Consider the following 16,561-nt stretch of genomic DNA (forward strand, 5'->3'; position numbering starts at 1 on the left):
ACTCAAAGCGGGAGCTGCGGAATAAGCGGAGACTGGCGAAGGACGAGGTGATGATGCACGTCGGGAATGGTTCCAAGGTCGATGTGATTGTCGTCGGCACGCTACCTCTACATTTACCTATGGGATTAGTTTTAAACCTCAATAATTGTTATTTAGTGCCAGCTTTGAGCATGAACATTGTATTAGGATCTCGTTTAATTCGAGATGGCTACTCATTTAAATCCAAGAATAATGGTTGTTCTATTTATATGAGAGAAATGTTTTATGGTCATGCTCCGATGGTGAATGGTTTATTCTTAATGAATCTCGAGCGTAATCTTACACATATTCATAGTGTGAATACCAAAAGATGTAAAGTTGATAATGATAGTCCCACATACTTGTGGAACAGCCGCCTTGGTCACATAGGTGTCAAACGCATGAAGAAGCTCCATGCAGATGGACTTTTGGAGTCTCTTGATTACGAATCATTTGACATGTGCGAACCATGCCTCATGGGTAAAATGACCAAGACTCCGTTCTCAGGAACAATGGAGCGAGCAACCAACTTATTGGAAATCATACATACTGATGTGTGCGGTCCAGTGAGTGTTGAGGCTCACGGTGGCTATCGTTATGTTCTCACCCTCACTGATGACTTGAGTAGATATGGGTATGTCTACTTAATGAAACACAAGTCTGAGACCTTTGAAAAGTTCAAGGAATTTTAGAGTGAGGTTGATAATCAACGTGACAGGAAAATCAAGTTCTTGCGATTAGATCGTGGGGGAGAATACTTGAGTCACGAATTTGTCACACACTTAAGAAAATGTGGAACAGTTTCACAACTCACGCCGCCTGGAACACCTCAGCGTAATGGTGTGTCCGAACGTCGTAATCGCACTCTATTGGATATGGTGCGATCTATGATGTCTCTTACCAATTTACCGCTGTCATTTTGGGGCTATGCTTTAGAGACTGCCGCATTCACTTTAAATAGGGCTCCGTCGAAATCCGTTGAGATGACACCATATGAATTATGGTTTGGGAAGAAACCTAAGCTGTCATTTCTAAAAGTTTGGGGATGCGATGCTTATGTCAAGAAACTTCAACCTGAAAAGCTCAAACCCAAATCGGAAAAGTGCATCTTCATAGGATACCCTAAAGAAACTATTGGGTATACCTTCTACCTCAGATCCAAAGGCAAGATCTTTGTTGCCAAGAATGGGTCCTTTCTAGAGAAAGAGTTTCTCTCGAAAGAAATAAGTGGGAGGAAAGTAGAACTTGATGAAGTATTACCTCTTGAACCGGTAAGTGACATAGCTCAAGAAAATGTTCCTGAGGTGCCAGCACCGACTAGAGAGGAAGTTGATGATGATGATCATGAAACTTCAGATCAAGTTGCTACTAAACTTTGTAGGTCCACGAGGACACGTTCCGCACCAGAGTGGTACGACAACCCTGTCTTGGAAATCATGTTGTTAGACAATGGTGAACCTTCGAACTATGAAGAAGCGATGGCGGGCCCGGATTCCGACAAATGGCTGGAAGCCATGAAATCAGAGATAGGATCCATGTATGAAAACAAAGTATGGACTTTGACTGACTTGCCCGTTGAACGGCGAGCCATAGAAAATAAATGGATCTTTAAGAAGAAGACAGACGCGGATGGTAATGTGACCATCTATAAAGCTCGGCTTGTCGCTAAGGGTTATCGACAAGTTCAAGGGGTTGACTACGATGAGACTTTCTCACCCGTAGCGAAGCTGAAGTCCGCCCGAATCATGTTAGCAATTGCCGCATTCTATGATTATGAGATATGGCAAATGGACGTCAAAACGGCATTCCTTAATGGTTTCCTTAAGGAAGAATTGTATATGATACAGCCGGAAGGTTTTGTCGATCCTAAGAATGCTGACAAGGTGTGCAAGCTCCAACGCTCGATTTATGGGCTGGTGCAAGCATCTCGGAGTTGGCACATTCGTTTTGATGAGATGATCAAAGCATTTGGGTTTACGCAGACTTATGGAGAAGCCTGCATTTACAAGAAAGTGAGTGGGAGCTCTGTAGCATTTCTCATGCTGTATGTGGATGACATACTGTTGATGGGAAATGATATAGAATTCTTGGAAAGCATAAAGGCCTACTTGAACAAGTGTTTTTCAATGAAGGACCTTGGAGAAGCTGCTTATATATTAGGCATCAAGATATATAGAGCTAGATCGAGACGCCTCATTGGTCTTTCACAGAGTACGTACCTTGACAAGATATTGAAGAAGTTCAAAATGGATCAGCCAAAGAAGGGGTTCTTGCCTGTATTGCAAGGTACGAGATTGAGCACGGCTCAATGCCCGACCACGGCAGAAGATAGACAAAACATGAGTGTCGTCCCCTATGCCTCGGCCATAGGGTCTATCATGTATGCTATGCTGTGTACCAGACCTGATGTAAACCTTGCCGTAAGTTTGGTAGGAAGGTACCAAAGTAATCCCGGCATGGAACACTGGACAACGGTCAAGAATATCTTGAAGTACCCGAAAAGGACTAAGGATGTGTTTCTTGTTTATGGAGGTGACGAAGAGCTCGTCGTAAAGGGTTACGTCGATGCTAGCTTCGACACAGATCTGGATGACTCTAAGTCACAAACCGGATACGTGTATATTTTGAATGGTGGGGCAGTAAGCTGGTGCAGTTGCAAGCAAAGCATTGTGGCGGGATCTACATGTGAAGTGGAGTACATGGCAGCCTCGGAGGCAGCACAAGGAGCAGTCTGGGTGAAGGAGTTCATTACCGACCTAGGAGTCATACCCAATGCGTCGGGCCCGATGACTCTCTTCTGTGACAACACTGGAGCTATTGCCCTTGCCAAGGAGCCCAGGTTTCACAGGAAGACCGCGCATATCAAGCGTCGCTTCAACTCCATTCGTGAAAGTGTTCAAAATGGAGACATAGAGATTTGTAAAGTACATACGGACCTGAATGTGGCAGATCCGTTGACTAAACCTCTCCCTAGGGCAAAACATGATCAACACCAGAACTGCATGGGTGTTCGATTCATCACAATGTAACTAGACTATTGACTCTAGTGCAAGTGGGAGACTGTTGGAAATATGCCCTAGAGGTAATAATAAAATGGTTATTATTATATTTCTTTGTTCATGATAATTGTCTATTGTTCATGCTATAATTGTGTTATCCGGAAATCGTAATACATGTGTGAATACATAGACCACAACACGTCCCTAGTGAGCCTCTAGTTGACTAGCTCATTGATCAAAAGATAGTCATGGTTTCCTGACTATGTACATTGGATGTCATTGATAACGGGATCACATCATTAGGAGAATGATGTGATGGACAAGACCCAATCCTAAGCATAGCTCAAAGATCGTGTAGTTCGTTTGCTGTAGCTTTTCCGAATGTCAAGTATCATTCCTTAGACCATGAGATTGTGCAACTCCCGGATACCGTAGGAGTGCTTTGGGTGTGCCAAACATCACAACGTAACTGGGTGACTATAAAGGTACACTACGGGTATCTCCGAAAGTGTCTGTTGGGTTGGCACGAATCGAGATTGGGATTTGTCACTCCGCATGACGGAGAGGTATCTCTGGGCCCACTCACTAATGCATCATCATAATGAGCTCAATGTGATCAAGTGGTTGATCACGGGATGATGCATTACGGTACGAGTAAAGTGACTAGCTGGTAACGAGATTGAACGAGGTATTGGGATACCGACGATCGAGTCTCGGGCAAGTAACGTACCGATTGACAAAGGGAATTGTATACGGATTGATTGAATCCTCGACATCGTGGTTCATCCGGTGAGATCATGGAGGAGCATGTGGGAGCCAACATGGGTATCCAAATCCCGCTGTTGGTTATTGACCGAAGAGTCGTCTCGGTCATGTCTGCATGTCTCCCGAACCTGTAGGGTCTACACACTTAAGGTTCGGTGACGCTAGGGTTGTTGAGATATTAGCATACGGTAACCCGAAAGTTGTTCGGAGTCCCGGATGAGATCCCGGACATCACGAGGAGTTCCGGGATGGTCTGGAGGTGAAGATTTATATATAGGAAGTCAAGTTTCGGCCATCAGGAAATTTCGGGGGTAATCGGTATTGTACCGGGACCACCGGAAGGGTCGCGGGGGTCCACCGGGTGGGGCCACCTATCCTGGAGGGCCCCATGGGCTGAAGTGGGAGGGGAACCAGCCCCTAGTGGGTTGGTGCGCCCCCCTTGGGCCTCCCCCTGTGCCTAGGGTTGGAAACCCTAGGGGTGGGGGCGCCACCCTTGCCTTGGGGGGAAAGGCACTCCCTTGGCCGCCGCCCCCCTAGGAGATTGGATCTCCTAGGGCCGGCGCCCCCCTAGGGACCCTATATATAGTGGGGGAGGGAGGGCTGCCGCACCCAAGCCCCTGGCCTCTCCCTCTCCCTCCCGTGACACTCCTTCGTCTCCCTGCGCTTGGCGAAGCCCTGCTGAGATCATCGTTGCTTCCACCACCACGCCGTCGTGCTGCTGGATCTTCATCAACCTCTCCTTCCCCCTTGCTGGATCAAGAAGGAGGAGATGTCTTCCCAACCGTATGTGTGTTGAGCACGGAGGTGCTGTCCGTTCGGCACTTGGTCATCGGTGATTTGGATCACGACGAGTACGACTCCCTCAACCCCGTTCTCTTGAACGCTTCCGTGCGCGATCTACATGGGTATGTAGATGCACTCCTCTCTCCCTCGTTGCTAGATGATTCCATAGATTGATCTTGGTGATGCGTAGAAAATTTTAAAATTCTGCTACGTTCCCCAACAAATATATCTCTAGTGGCATATGTATATCAAAATTAGAGTGTTTTGTACCTAGTTTGTGATTAAGTATTATTCTAATTATGATTCGTTGCAACGGACATGAACATTCCTAGTATTTCCAACCATGCATTTCTTTTCCTAGTATTCCATAGTTTCAAGTTTTCCATCAAGATATTAGTCACTCATGGTTGATATTTACTTTCGATCATGTACACATATGCACTATGTAACTAGCCTTGCTTATTGGCTTCCAAAGCTTAACTTTCACTCCTACTTACAATATGTAGAGTATTTAACAAAAAACTACCACTTTCAACCAGCCCTAGGAGGAAACTATTGTACAAAAAATAGCAAAAACATACCCAAAATTTCTTAATCCACGCCAAAAACTACCTAGTACTCCTACCGATTAGGTTCGTTTAAACCCATTTATGATAGGGTTGGCCCACATGTCTGTGCTGACGAGGCAGCTTAAACCAACACATTTTGTTTGACCGTTGACACGAGGGACCCACATCTGACCTTCTATCCTGTTATTCCCCCTCAAATCATTATTTTTCCTGAATATTACTTCAAACAGTACTGATGCGTGTTCGTCGGTGGCACCGGTGATGAGCGAGTTGGCCGCCGCTCCGCCGGACAGGCCGGACGCCGCGCTGGCCTTCGCACGGGTTGGCAGGCTGGCCCGAGCGTGACTCACGAGCAAGCAAGCCGCCGCGCTGGCCTTCGCTCGAGCCAGATGGCTGGCCTTAGCACAACGCGCGCGAGCAAGCCACCGCGCTGCTTTGCCAATCTAGCTAGCAAACCTTGCAGACAAGCAGCTGGACGGAGCTATCTTGGCTAGCTAGCGGCCGCGAGCGCCGAACGGAGCTGGCATCCGGGCTGCTGTAACATGGGCTCCGCACCGCGTTTTGACCTCGCCTTCTGCCGGCGGCGGTAGCTGCGTCCCATGGCTGAGGATGACTAGGTCGACGGGCCGGAGGTAGGAGGTTACTCGAGGATTTTTGTTGGTAAGAGCATGTACAATGGTTGATAAGGTAGTCTTATCTTAAGTCTGCCACGTATGCAAGTGGTAGTAGTTTCTTGGCATTTTAGTGGTTTCTTGCATTATTAGAGCAAGTACAATAGAGCTGAGTCAGCGGGCTATAAGAAATAAACTACTACTACATGTTGGCTATAAGATGGGCTGTAGATGACATGGCACTGGCTTATAGCCAGCAGCTGGCTATACTATTAACCATGCTCTTAGGGGTTTCTTGTAAGGAACAATGCACGTACTACTAGCGACAAAAGGCGATTCTAGGCTGCGTTGTACTCCAACGAGTACTACTAGTGGTCGCGGGAGTGTATACCTCGTTTTGTGGGTTCGATCCCGGCCGAACGCACGTCGGCCTTTTAAAAAAAATAGTACTACTACACTTCGCTGCGAGCTAATATTTTACATGGGTTGTTCGAGTTTTGAAGTCAAACGGACGTGTGGCCCCACAATCTGGGTGCACTGGACAGCCTAGCCACGTGAACGGGTTTTCCTTCCCAGCATCCCGTGGCTCGCGTGCTCGCCCTAGCCGCACCTCGCTTGCAGCTTCCAGCTAGTAGCATATTTAAACTAGCGCCTCCCAATTAAGCCCGAGGAGCCGGAAAAGCCTGGTGGGGCATTGGGAACTGTGCAATATGGCTCTGCACGTAAAGTGCTCTACTACTACTCTGTAGCTTGTGGCGTTGCATGCATGGACTTCACTCCATTATCGGCTCTACTATAAAAGAAATTCCTCTTGCCGTGTTTTTTTTGAAACGGAGGCAAAAGCTTTGCTTCATCTCATTCATAAAGAAGGAACTACTAACAAAGTTCGACGAGATCCATTACACCTCCACAAATGGAAGCGAAAAGCCTAGTCTCGTTGTATCAAATAACTCAAATGTTCTGCCCCTGCAGTAACCGTCGCTGATAAACAGGCTGCTAGTGTGTGCGTGAGAGGAGCAGCTGAGTAGGCCAGCTACGTGAGAGGAGCGGCTGAATAGAGCACTGAGAGTACCCACTAGGCTACTACGCAGGTGTACTTCCCCTGCATTGATAGTACAGCGATGGTTCTAGAGAACAGTAGTACCCTCCACTTCCAACTGTAGCTCCTTGGCCCTGAGATTCAAGAGTTCAAAACTGGTGCACTATACTAGACTAGACTAGAAGTACAGTACATCGCACTACTAGTTGAGAAAAGTAGTACTAGTACTGCTACAGTACAAGTACGTACTCCTCCGTCACATAATGTAAGACGTTTTTTGACACTAGTTGGCGTGTACAAAAAATGGCAAAAACATACCCAAAATTTCTTAATCCATGCCAAAAACTACTACCTAGTGCCAAAAATTTCTTACTAGTGCTATTATTTACAGTATAATGCAATCCCATAACGTTCCATAATCCCTTTCTTTCAAAAAATCACTTCTGGAGAGAAGATTGCTATCTCCACGCGAGCTTCTCATAGGTCAGCGCCACCGCATGCAGTCATGTGAGAGAGAGGGAGACATCCATGCAGCATGCAGAGAGAGGAGAACGCGGGTGGACAGCCAATGGGCTGCATGGGGCATTTATAGCTGCCAACTCCTCCCATCCATGCGCCAGGGGTATTTCCGTCTAGAAAGCATGCAGCGAGCCCCTGCCTTGGTATCCGGGTCTGCTCTTATGCGTAGAGTAAAAAGAATCGAAGGGAGTACTAGTAAATAATAGCCTCACCCCTTCGCTGAGGAACGATCTACAGTTGGAAGGGACGAGGCCCTGCGGTTACTACGCTCTTATCTCCTCCTCGCCAGTTCCCCTCCCCCTGAAGAGAAGGCAGTTCGTCGCTGCTCCCATGGATTCGCCAAGTGGTTCTCCTCCTCGTCGGGGCTGGGAGACCTTGGACGACGATCCTGTGGGAGAAATCGCACGCCGCTCCGACGTCCTCACCGCCGCAAGACTCGATGCTTCCTGCACCACCTTTTTCAAGACGCTGCTTAAACAGGCCATGCTTGTTGGTCTTCCATGCATCCTCGAGGAGAAGGTTCTTCTATGGGACAATCCTTCGAACAGTCCACCGCTCCCTGGCCATGGTTGCATGTTGACTCTGCTAGAGTTGCCGATGTTGAGAGGTAGTCAGATTGTGTCCGATGAGCAGGTCAGTAATGGAGTTTGATCATGTAGTACATAGTTATTCCATTTCCATACCGTAATTTCTCCGCTGCCCACCATCTTATATATAGGTCTGGGTCGGTGCCAAGGAAGATTGGCTTGCATACCTCCGGCCGGATACCACCATCATTTTGCACAACATCCACAGCAGTGCGGCCGTTCCGGTAGACCCCTTCTCCACCATTGGAATCGGCCTTCCGGACTGGCTGGGCAAGAATACGTATGATGATGGCTACATGAGATTGAAGAAGATAGCAATTACGGATCCGCCGACAAAGCGACGTGGCTACGACGATTACTATCTCATCGCGGTGTTCGACATAAGGATTGCCATCAATGCAGGAGGCAGTAATGGCAGAGGCTGGCGCATGTTGGCGGCGGCAGATTTGTACCCCTACACGTTCAAGACGCCGAGCGCCATCTAGGCCGCATCTTCGCGGTGACAAGCCAGGGGACTTGCTTCATATGGTTGACATCCCATGGTACGGGAGATTACAAACGGAATGCACAAACCATCATTTGCATCCCTAATGGTACTCCATTATTTTGCAGGGACCAGTCATCCCCCGATCAAAATAAGATCGCCGATCCTGGATGTGCATTTGCATCCGCGATTCGGTCTAACCTGGAACCTTGTAGCTGACTTTGGCATATTGGGATCTACTATCTTAGCAGTCGTTACCCATGGTACCACTGATGTGCAACATGGTCACATAATCTACCACGATCGGACCGTCACCATCTACCCAGGTATTCCATTTTTTAACCCTCTTGCCTTCTCTTTCATTGTTGTACTAGAAGTATACTTTGTAGTACTAGTAGGAGTACTTTTTACCTTGGAGGACGCGTATAGCTAGCTAGGCCCTTGAAGACTTGAACCCACTAGCTGCCACCATTTTTGTTTTTCCATGTCTTACTATCTCATCCATGTAGCCAAGAGTGGCTATATATAATAAGCCGGTTATTTTACTTCCTCAATACCGGAGTAGTACTATTTGCTGCACAGTATTACTAACCGCCACATTTGAGCACAACATTATCATGCATGGACCTTGACTACGTACGTCACCATGTGTCTAGATCTGGGATGCCGCGTGTACCAGATGAACGGCGCCGAGTTCGACCCCCGTGATGCTACGTGGGTGCCGAGGAACACTCTTGGAGAGTACTCGTTTTTCATCGGGGACAGCTACCCCATTGTGAAGCGGATTCCACCTTCTGTGCACGACACGGAAGGCCTGCCGTTCATGAAGCATGGTTGTGTCTTCAGTGCGAACCGCCGGATGAACGACATGCTGGGACACGCTATCCCTGATTTATGCCGCTTCAGCTTGGATGAGTCTCCATTGTGTGCAACCGGACTAGAAAGCTGCGACAATGATTCCCGTTGCTCGTTGTTGGGGAACGTTGCAGAAAATTAAAATTTTTCCTACGGTTTCACCAAGATCCATCTATGAGTTCATCTAAGCAACGAGTCAAGGGAGAGAGTTTGCATCTACATACCACTTGTAGATCGCGTGCGGAAGCTTGCAAGGTGATGATGTAGTCGTACTCGACGTGATTCGAATCACCGATGACCAAGTGCTGAACGGACAGCACCTCCGCGTTCAACACACGTACGGGACGGGAGACGTCTCCTCCTTCTTGATCCAGCAAGGGGGAAGGAGAGGTTGAGGAAGACAGCTCCACCGGCAGCACGACGGCGTGGTGATGGTGGAGAGGCAGTACTCCGACAGGGCTTCGCCAAGCGCACAACGGAGGAGGAGAGGTGTTGGGGAGGGGAGGGCTGCGCCTTGGAGGGTGGTGCGGCTGCCCTCCCCTCACCCCTCTATTTATAGGGGGAAGGGAGAAGGGGGCCGGCCCCCTAGAACCCATCTAGGGGGGGTGCGGCGGCCTAGGGGGGAGGGGAGAGGGTGGCTTGCCCCCCAAGTCAAGGGGGGCGCCCCCTCTAGGGTTCCCCCTCAACCCTAGGCGCATGGGCCCAAGGGAGGGGGGTGCGGCCAGCCCACCAGGGGCTGGCTCCCTGCCCCACGCAGCCCATGTGGCCCCCCGGGAGGGGTGGCCCCTCCCGGTGGACCCCCGGAACCCTTCCGGTGGCCCCGGTACAATACCGGTATGACCCCGAAACTTCCCGGTGTCGTTTGACAACTTCCCATATATAAATCTTTACCTCCGGACCATTCCGGATCTCCTCGTGACGTCCAGGATCCCATCCGGGACTCTGAACAACATTCGGTAGTCACATACTAGTCTTCCTAATAACCCTAGCGTCACCGAACCTTAAGTGTGTAGACCCTACGGGTTCGGGAGACATGCAGACATGACCGAGACGCTCTCAGTCAATAACCAACAGCGGGATCTGGATACCCATGATGGCTCCCACATGCTCCTCGATGTTGTCATCGGATGAACCACGATGTCGAGGATTCGATCAAACCCTGTATTCAATTCCCTTTGTCAATCGGTACGTTACTTGCCCGAGACTCGATCGTCGGTATCCCAATACCTTGTTCAGTCTCGTTACCGGCAAGTCACTTTACTCGTACCGTAATGCATGATCCCGTGTCCAACACCTTGGTCACATTGAGCTCATTATGATGATGCATTACCGAGTGGGCCCAGAGATACCTCTCCGTCATACGGAGTGACAAATCCCAGTCTCGATCCGTGTCAACCCAACAGATACTTTCGGAGATACCTATAATGCACCTTTATAGTCACCCAGTTACGTTGTGACGTTTGATACACCCAAGGCACTCTTACGGTATCCGGGAGTTACACGATCTCATGGTCGAAGGAAGAGATACTTGACATTGGCAAAGCTCTAGCAAAACGAACTACACGATCTTTTATGCTATGCTTAGGATTGGGTCTTGTCCATCACATCATTCTCCTAATGATGTGATCCCGTTATCAACGACATCCAATGTCCATAGTCAGGAAACCATGACTATCTGTTGATCACAATGAGCTAGTCAACTAGAGGCTCACCAGGGACATATTGTGGTCTAAGTATTCACACGTGTATTACGATTTCCGGATAATACAGTTATAGCATGAATAAAAGACATTTATCATGAACATTGAAATATAATAATACTTTTATTATTGCCTCTAGGGCATATTTCCAACAGTCTCCCACTTGCACTAGAGTCACCAATCTAGTTACATTGTGATGAATCGAACACCCATAGAGTTCTGGTGTTGATCATGTTTTGCACGCGAGAGAGGTTTAGTCAGCGGATCTGCGACATTCAGATCCGTGTGCACTTTGCAAATCTCTATGTCTCCATCTTGAACATTTTCACGGATGGAGTTGAAACGACGCTTGATGTGCCTGGTCTTCTTGTGAAACCTGGGCTCCTTGGCGAGGGCAATAGCTCCAGTGTTGTCACAGAAGAGTTTGATCGGCCCCGACGCATTAGGTATGACTCCTAGGTCGGTGATGAACTCCTTCACCCAAATCGCTTCATGCGCTGCCTCCGAGGCTGCCATGTACTCCGCTTCACACGTAGATCCCGCCACGACGCTCTGCTTGCAGCTGCACCAGCTTACTGCTCCACCATTCAACATATACACGTATCCGGTTTGTGACTTAGAGTCATCCAGATCTGAGTCGAAGCTAGCATCGACGTAACCCTTTACGACGAGCTCTTCGTCTCCTCCATAAACGAGAAACATGTCCTTCGTCCTTTTCAGGTACTTCAGGATATTCTTGACCGCTGTCTAGTGTTCCTTGCCGGGATTACTCTGGTATCTTGCTACCAAACTTACGGCAAGGTTTACATCGGGTCTGGTACACAGCATGGCATACATAATAGATCCTATGGCTGAAGCATAGGGGATGACACTCATCTCTTCTTTATCTTTTGCCGTGGTCGGTGACTGAGCCGAGCTCAATCTCACACCTTGTAACATAGGCAAGAACCCCTTCTTGGACTGATCCATTTCGAACCTCTTCAAAATCTTATCAAGGTATGTGCTTTGTGAAAGACCTATGAGGCGTCTCGATCTATCTCTATAGATCTTGATGCCTAATATATAAGCAGCTTCTCCAAGGTCCTTCATTGAAAAACACTTATTCAAGTAGGCCTTAATGCTGTCCAGAAATTCTATATTATTTCCCATCAAGAGTTTGTCATCTACATATAATATGAGAAATGCTACAGAGCTCCCACTCACTTTCTTGTAAACGCAGGCTTCTCCATAAGTCTGCATAAACCCAAACGCTTTGATCATCTCATCAAATCGAATGTTCCAACTCCGAGATGCTTGCACCAGTCCATAAATGGATCACTGGAGCTTGCATACTTTGTTAGCGTTCCGAGGATCGACAAAACCTTCCGGCTGCATCATATACAGTTCTTCCTTAAGATGCCCGTTAAGGAATGCCGTTTTGACGTCCATTTGCCATATCTCATAATCATAGTATGCGGCAATTGCTAACATGATTCGGACGGACTTCAGCTTCGCTACGGGAGAGAAAGTCTCGTCGCAGTCAATCCCTTGAACTTGTCGATAACCCTTAGCGACAAGTCGAGCCTTATAGATGGTAACATTACCATCCGCGTCCGTCTTCTTCTTAAAGATCCATTTGTTTTCTATCGCTCGCCGATCATCGGGCAAGTCTGTCAAAGTCCATACTTTGTTTTCATACATGGATTCTATCTCGGATTTCGTGGCTTCAAGCCATTTGTTGGAATCCGGGCCCGCCATCGCTTCTTCATAGTTCGAAGGTTCATTGTTGTCTAACAACATGATTTCCAGGACAGGGTTGCCGTACCACTCTGGTGCGGAACGTGTCCTAGTGGACCTACGAAGTTCAGCAGTAACTTGATCCGAAGTACCTTGATCATCATCATTGGTTTCCTCTTCAGTTGGTGTGGGCATCACAGGAACGGTTTCCTGCGCTGCGCCACTTTCCTGCTCAAGAGGTAGTACTTCATCGAGTTCTACTTTCCTCCCACTTACTTCTTTCGAGAGAAACTCTTTTTCCAGAAAGCATCCGTTCTTGGCAACAAAGATCTTGCCTTCGGATCTTAAGTAGAAGGTATACCCGACAGTTTCCTTAGGGTATCCTATGAATACGCATTTTTCCGACTTGGGTTCGAGCTTTTCAGGTTGAAGTTTCTTGACATAAGCATCGCATCCCCAAACTTTTAGAAACGACAGCTTAGGTTTCTTTCCAAACCATAATTCATACGGTGTCGTCTCAACGGATTTAGACGGTGCCCTATTTAAAGTGAATGTAGCTGTCTCTAGAGCGTATCCCCAAAATGATAGCGGTAAATCGGTAAGAGACATCATAGACCACACCATATCCAATAGAGTGCGATTACGATGTTCGGACACACCGTTTCGCTAAGGTGTTCCAGGCGGCGTGAGCTGTGAAACGATTCCACATTTCCTTAAGTGTGTACCAAATTCGTGACTTAAGTATTCTCCTCCACGATCTGATCGTAAGAATTTTATCTTTCGGTCACGTTGATTCTCTACCTCATTCTGAAATTCCTTGAACTTTTCAAAGGTCTCAGACTTGTGTTTCATTAAGTAGACATACCCATATCTACTCAAGTCATCTGTGAGAGTGAGAACATAACGATATCCTCCGCGAGCCTCAACGCTCATTGGACCGCACACATCGGTATGTATGATTTCCAACAAGTTGGTTGCTCGCTCCATTGTTCCGGAGAACGGAGTCTTGGTCATTTTGCCCAAGAGGCATGGTTCGCACGTGTCAAACGATTCATAATCAAGAGACTCTAAAAGTCCATCGGCATGGAGCTTCTTCATGCGCTTGACACCAATGTGACCAAGGCGGTAGTGCCACAAGTATGTGGGACTATCGTTATCAACTTTAAATCTTTTGGCATCTACACTATGAACATGTGTAATATTACGCTCGAGATTCATTAAGAATAAACCATTGACCATCGGAGCATGACCATAAAACATATCTCTCATATAAATCGAACAACCATTATTCTCAGACTTAAATGAGTAGCCATCTCGTATTAAACGAGATCCAGATACAATGTTCATGCTCAAACTTGGCACTAAATAACAATTATTAAGGTTCAAAACTAATCCCGTAGGTAAATGTAGAGGCAGCGTGCCGACGGCGATCACATCGACTCTGGAACCATTCCCGACGCGCATCGTCACCTCGTCCTTTGCCAGTCTCCGTTTATTCCGCAGCTCCTGCTGTGAGTTACAAATATGAGCAACGGCACCGGTATCAAATACCCAGGAGTTACTACGAGTACTAGTAAGGTACACATCAATCACATGTGTATCAAATATACCTTTGGTGTTGCCCGCTAAGTATTTGGGGCAGTTCCGCTTCCAGTGACCCTTCCCCTTGCAATAAAAGCACTCAGTCTCAGGCTTGGGTCCATTCTTTGACTTCTTCCCAGTAACTGGCTTACCAGGCGCGGCAACATGTTTGCCGTCCTTCTTGAAGTTCTTCTTACCCTTGCCCTTCTTGAACTTAGTGGTCTTATTGACCATCAACACTTGATGTTCTTTCTTGATTTCAGCCTCTGCTGACTTCAGCATCGAGAACACTTCAGGAATGGTCTTTTCCATCCCCTGCATGTTGTAGTTCATCACAAAGCTCTTGTAGCTTGGTGGGAGCGACTGGAGGATTCTGTCAATGACCGCCTCATCTGGGAGGTTAATGTTCAGCTGGGTCATGCGGTTGTGCAACCCAGACATCTTCAGGATGTGCTCACTGACAGAACTGTTTTCCTCCATCTTACAACTGTAGAACTTGTCGGAGACATCATATCTCTCGACCCGGGCATGAGCTTGAAAAACTAGTTTCAGCTCTTCGAACATCTCATATGCTCCGTGGTGCTCAAAACGCTTTTGGAGCCCCGGTTCTAAGCTGTAAAGCATGCCGCACTGAACGAGGGAGTAATCATCAGCACGAGACTGCCAAGCATTCATAATGTCTTGGTTCTCTGGGACGGGAGCATCACCTAGCGGTCCTTCTAGGACATATTGTTTCCTGGCAGCTATGAGGATGATCCTCAGGTTCCGGACCCAGTCCGTATAGTTGCTGCCATCATCTTTCAGCTTGGTTTTCTCTAGGAACGCGTTGAAGTTCATGTTGACATTAGCGTTGGCCATTGATCTACAAGACATATTTGCAAAGGTTTTTAGACTAAGTTCATGATAATAAAGTTTTAATCAAATTATAAACTCCCACTTAGATTAGACATCCCTCTAGTCATCTAAGTGTTACACGATCCGAGTCGACTAGGCCGTGTCCAATCATCACGTGAGACGGACTAGTCATCGTCGGTGAACATTCTCATGTTGATCGTATCTTCCATACGACTCGTGTTCGACCTTTCGGTCTCCGTGTTCCGAGGCCATGTCTGCACATGCTAGGCTCGTCAAGTTAACCCTAAGTGTTTTCGCTGTGTAAAACTGTCTTACACCCGTTGTATGTGAACGTAAGAATCCATCACACCCGATCATCACGTGGTGCTTAGAAGTGACGAACTGTAGCAACGGTGCACAGTTAGGGGAGAACACTTCTTGAAATTTTATAAGGGATCATCTTATTTACTACCGTCGTCCTAAGTAAACAAGATGCATAATACATAATAAACATCACATGCAATTATATAGTTGTGACATGATATGGCCAATATCATATAGCTCCATTGATCTTCATCTTCGGGGCTCCATGATCATCTTGTCACCGGCTTGACACCATGATCTCCATCATCATGATCTCCATCATCGTGTCTTCATGAAGTTGTCATGCCAACGACTACTTCTACTTCTATGACTAACGTTTAGCAATAAAGTAAAGTAGTTTACATGGCGTTATTCAATGACACGCAGGTCATACAAAAAAATAAATGACAACTCCTATGGCTCCTGCCGGTTGTCATACTCATCGACATGCAAGTCGTGAATCCTATTACAAAGAACATGATCTCATACATCACGATTCATCATTCATCACAACTTCTGGCCATATCACATCACATGATCAATCGCTGCAAAAACAAGTTAGACGTCCTCTAATTGTTGTTGCATCTTTTACGTGGCTGCAATTGGGTTCTAGCAAGAACGTTTTCTTACCTACGAATTACCACAACGTGATTTTGTCAACTTCTATTTACCCTTCATAAGGGCCCTGTTCATCGATCCCGCTCCAACTAAGGTGGGAGAGACAGACACCCGCCAGCCACCTTATGCAACTAGTGCATGTCAGTCGGTGGAACCGGTCTCACGTAAGCGTACGTGTAAGGTTGGTCCGGGCCGCTTCATCCCACAATACCGTTGAGCAAGAAAATACTAGTAGAGGCAAGTAAGATGACAAAATCCACGCCCACAACAAAATTGTGTTCTACTCGTGCAAAGAGAACTACGCATAGACCTAGCTCATGATGCCACTGTTGGGGAACGTTGCAGAAAATTAAAATTTTTCCTACGGTTTCACCAAGATCCATCTATGAGTTCATCTAAGCAACGAGTCAAGGGAGAGAGTTTGCATCTACATACCACTTGTAGATCGCGTGCGGAAGCTTGCAAGGTGATGATGTAGTCGTACTCGACGTGATTCGAATCACCGATGACCAAGTGCTGA

Source organism: Triticum dicoccoides, chromosome 5A (assembly GCF_002162155.2).
Source record: "Triticum dicoccoides isolate Atlit2015 ecotype Zavitan chromosome 5A, WEW_v2.0, whole genome shotgun sequence".
Taxonomy (NCBI): Eukaryota; Viridiplantae; Streptophyta; class Magnoliopsida; order Poales; family Poaceae; genus Triticum; species Triticum dicoccoides.